Here is a 4756-nt window from a genome sequence, read left to right on the forward strand (position 1 = left end):
TAAGAGACCAGAAGCGGGCAGAGTGGGTGAGAGAACAAACGCGGGTTAATGACATCCTAGTCGAAATCAAGAGGAGGAAATGGGCTTGTGCAGGGCTTGTAATGCGAAGGCAAGATAACCGCTTGTCCTAAAGGGTGACTGAGTGCATTCCAAGAGAAGGCAAGCGCAAGAGGGGGCGGCAGAAAGTTAGGTGGGCGGATGAGATTAGGAAGCTTAGGGGGATAGGTTGGGCCCAGCTGGCAAAGAACAGGTTTAATTGGAGAGACATGGGAGAGGCCTTTGCCCAGCTGTGGGTGTAGTCAGGCTGATGATGATGGTGATGAGCCTGCCCTATCAGGCGAGCCTATCAGTTTAGCCTGACTTCGTATTCCCCTTTGATTAGTTTCCCTTTAAATGGGACTTAACACTTTGCTTTAATAGCAAGATGCGAACAGTCTGAGACTAGAGCATAGCAATGCAGCACAGCCTCACTGTCAACACGCCAGAATCAGTTTTAGGCCACGCTTAAAATACCCGACCTAGCTGAAGGGCGTCCATGAAGCATTAGTTGTTTAATGTTTCAACTTTTGTTAAGAAATATTTGCGCTATGCATGCATTCTATGGCGTACAGTCCGCGTCACCCTTATGTAGAGCGCTCGAGCAGTGCGCACCTGGTAACAAAAAGTGAAATTACAGAGCAGCCCCTGATTTATTTGCAAACTGGTTGGGTCTGCTTTGTTGGAGGTTATATCTGGCACTACCTCAGCATAAGTGTTTCCTCGGGAACCTAGCGGCTGCGCCAAGATCTGGATTTGTTTACACGGTACTGCACCGCCCAAACGCTCTACGCGACGCAGACTGTACACAATCCAAAATGCTGAATTTCAAAGCCCCATTACGCTGCCAATGATCTACGCCTCCCTTTTCAGCCATTTGAACTGCGAGCGCTTTCTTCCAGCCATTTAGATGTGTGCGGGTGCAGAGCAACCACGCATGACAGAACTGCTGCTCCCGAGATGCAGCGTGTGATAGCTGCGACGATGAATTGATAAGGGCGCCGAAAACGGTGCTGCGCCGGGGGATTCCGGCGGGAGCGCTGCTGGGCCCGGCGCGGTCTCGCTTGCGACGGCCACCACGAGCCGTCAGGATGTAGCATACGGACGGCGGCGGGACGGCACCTTACCGGGACGAAGAGATGGAAGAGGCATCTCCGAAGGTGGAATAGCCGTTTTACGTGAGTGTCTGCTACATGAGCAGGTTTCATGTACTACCGCTTCGAGCCCTATCTGTGTCGCTTCATTTTTGTTCTGCCCCTGTCAAATGTTAGCGCCCGTTTTCTTGTAATAATACTAATAATTGGTTTTGGGGGAAAGGAAATGGCGCAGTATCTGTCTCATATATCGTTGGAGACCGGAACCGCGCCGTAAGGGAAGGGATAAAGGAGGGAGTGAAAGCAGAAAGGAAGGAAGAGGTGCCGTAGTGGAGGGCTCCGGAATAATTTCGACCACCTGGGGATCTTTAACGTGCACTGACATCGCACAGCACGCAGGCACCTTAGCGTTTTTCCTCCATAAAAACGCAGCCGCCGCGGTCGGGTTCGAACCCGGGAACTCCGGAACAGTAGTCGAGCGCCCTAACCACTGAGCCACCGCGGCGGGGCCGTTGTAGTGAAGAGGATTCTGAGCTCGTCTTTTTACCGCGGGAACTCGATCTACACGCTCCGATAATTGTTAGAAACTTCGAATTATTGTCTTGTGCGGCAGATCTCCCGATTAAATTGGATTAAACGTCTCGGCTCTCGACTTTTGTGTTTTTTTTTAAACTGACCTCCGAGAGTATAGCACAGGCGTCAACCAGCGCGTATAAAGTGCCTTTCAGCCAGTCGCGTGGCGGCTTCGCTTTCTTTTTAGTGACACGTATCATTTATCTTTATCGGGCGAGCACGTTTCGCCGCCTAACAAGTGTTATCGCACAGCGCGGGACGCGCCTGCATCTATCCGAAGTTTCTGGCAAGTCATCGATGCTTCTATTCGCTGTCTGTTGTAGACGAACCTTATGTTATCTGATTTCATCGCCTGACGCGAACGGTGTAGAACTTTGTGGAATGCACACGGGTCCCAACGATTAGTCTGGAACATTCGACGACTGCTTTATAACAGCCGACGCGCTTGACCCGCGGATCAGATTTTCGACGATGTTCACGATTTTCAACAGTGTTCACGAGACGTCATTCTCGCTACGGACTTCCTGAACCAACACGGCGCAATCATCGACCTGAAGTCGAAGTCAATAACGCTGTCTGAAGATAAAGCGATACCGCCGGAGAGCCCTCGTAGTCACCACGCCTTGAGTGTGCTCGAAGATCAAGCGAGCATCCCGCCTCGCTCCAGCATTGTTATTTCGGTCGGCACCGAAATACCCGCTGACGTAGGTGTCATCGAAGGCGACCAGCGTCTACTGCTGGACCGTGAAATTTGCGTCGCAAGAGGGATCGCTCGACTGCATGGAGGGAAAACTGAAGTGTTGCTGACAAACTTCAGCCAGGAGTTCAAGCACATCAACAAGGGCACGACGATCGCGTACATCGAGGAAATTCTGGAAACCAGTAATGCGTTTGTCCTCTCGGATTCCGCCGCACCTACCCCGACGACCATGGTTCCCGAACCAGACTACGACATTAATCCAAGTCTCCCCGTGATTAAGCAACAGCAGCTCAGAAGTCTGCTCCGACGATACAAAGGCTGCTTTTCGACGTCATCGAGGATTCGACAAACACCAGTCGCCAAGCATCGCATAATCACCGAGGAGTGCGCTCGACCACTCCGGCAGAGCCCTTACCGAATTTCGCCGCGAGAACGGGAAGCGATAAGAGAACAAGTCGACGAAATGCTGCGCGACGACATCATCCAGCCGTGAAAAAGCCCCCTGTTGTCCTGGTGAAGAAAAAGAACGGAACCCTACGTTTCTGTGTCGATTATCGTCGTCTGAACAAGATCACGAAGAAGGACGTATACCCCCTCCCACGGATAGACGACGCATTGGATCGGCTCTGCAACGCAAAATATTTCTCGTCGATGGACCTCAAGTCTGGCTATTGGCAAATAGAAGTCGACGAAAAAGATCGCGAAAAGGCCGCCTTCATCACTCCAGAGGGCCTCTACGAGTTCAAGGTTATGCCATTTGGACTGTGCTCGGCGCCTGCAACGTTCCAGCGCGTGATGGACACTGTTTTAGCAGGATTGAAGTGGCAAACCTGTCTCGTTTACTTGGATGACGTCGTTGTCTTCGCCGCAAATTTCGACGATCACCTTAGGCGACTTGCCACAGTACTAGAGGCCATCAAGTCATCAGGGCTCACTCTGAAGCCAGAAAAGTGCCGCTTCGCTTACGATGAGCTTCTGTTCCTAGGCCACATCATCAGCAAGTCTGGAGTCCACCCTGACCCACAGAAGACAGCTGCCATCGCACAGTTCCCGCAGCCCATCGACAAGAAGGCAGTGCGTAGATTTCTTGGCATGTGTGCCTACTACAGGCGATTTGTCAAGGACTTCTCACGCATCGCTGAGCCGCTGACACAGCCCACTAAATGTGACATCGAGTTCAAGTGGGAAACGCCGCAGGCCGACGCATTTCAAGAACTCAAACGATGCATGCAGTCGGCGCCCGTACTTGCGCACTTCGACGAGCACTCCGATACCGAAATCCACACTGACGCCAGTAGCCTAGGCCTCGGTGCCGTCCTAGTCCAGAGAAAAGATGGGCATGAACACGTGATAGCTTACGCTAGCCGGTCGTTATCAAAAGCGGAAGGCAATTATTCTACAACCGAAAAGGAATGCCTCGCCATCGTTTGGGCCACAGCGAAATTTCGCCCCTTACCTATATGGCAGGCCATTCAATAGTGGTCAGCGACCATCACGCATTGTGTTGGCTAGCTAACTTAAAGGACCCTTCAGGACGGCTGGCACGGTGGAACCTCAGAATACAAGAATACGACATCACTGTAACCTACAAGTGCGGACGAAAGCACTCAGATGCCGATTGCTATCACGTGCCCCCATTGACCCGCCGCCGCAAGATGACGAGGATGACGACGCCTACCTTGGAATAATAATCGCGGAAGACTTCGCCGAACAGCAACGAGGAGACCCGGAGCTAAAAGCCCTAGTCGATTATTTGGAAGGGGCACACCGACGTTGTCCCTAGGGCAATTAAGCGTGGATTGTCTTCGTTCACGCTTCAAAACAACCTACTCGTGAAGAACTTTCTCACCAGTCCGCGCCAACTATCTTCTTGTTGTTCCGTCGGCGCTGCGTCCAGAAGGTACTGCACGCCCTACATGACTATCCGACCGCTTGAGAGTGGAACGCGACAGCGTGTTGCAGCACTGCTAGGGAGTCCACGAAACTGACGCGCGGGAGCGGCAAACCATGCAGAAACGCTGCCAGGCGCCTTGCCGAAACGCGCGGGACTCAAGTTGCAGTCGTAGTTCGTCGGCACATAGTTCTCGACAAACCCCGATGCACGAACGCCAGCATAGCTTCCCGCGCCGAACGAACGGGCAGCAAGACGCAAACTTCGTGCGTGAACGTGCTTTGGATGTGCGCCGAGTTGTTTGCCGCTCACCGCGTGATTCCTGCGTGGCCACACGGCCCCCACTGCACCCGAACGAGAGATATGTCAGACGCGTCACTTCCTTTCCTTTAAAATCAATTTTCATTTCATTTTCCTTTCCTAACGGCGCTGTTCGGGTGTCCACAGATATTTATTTATTTA

General features: G+C 52.4%; 1 protein-coding gene across 2 annotated transcripts in view; it reads left to right on the forward strand.

Moving 5' to 3' along the window:
* Positions 1-1027: 1027 nt before the first annotated feature.
* Positions 1028-4756, forward strand: part of LOC144111134 (uncharacterized) — a 26199-nt gene continuing 22470 nt past the window's right edge. The window contains exon 1 of one of the 2 annotated variants that reach the window (XM_077644288.1): positions 1028-1214. The gene's annotated coding sequence lies outside the window, so the exon portion shown is untranslated. The remainder of the gene's footprint in view (positions 1215-4756) is intronic. The other variant, XM_077644286.1, reaches the window with a different exon arrangement.

The sequence above is a fragment of the Amblyomma americanum genome, chromosome 11, assembly GCF_052857255.1.
Source record: "Amblyomma americanum isolate KBUSLIRL-KWMA chromosome 11, ASM5285725v1, whole genome shotgun sequence".
In the NCBI taxonomy this organism is placed as follows: Eukaryota; Metazoa; Arthropoda; class Arachnida; order Ixodida; family Ixodidae; genus Amblyomma; species Amblyomma americanum.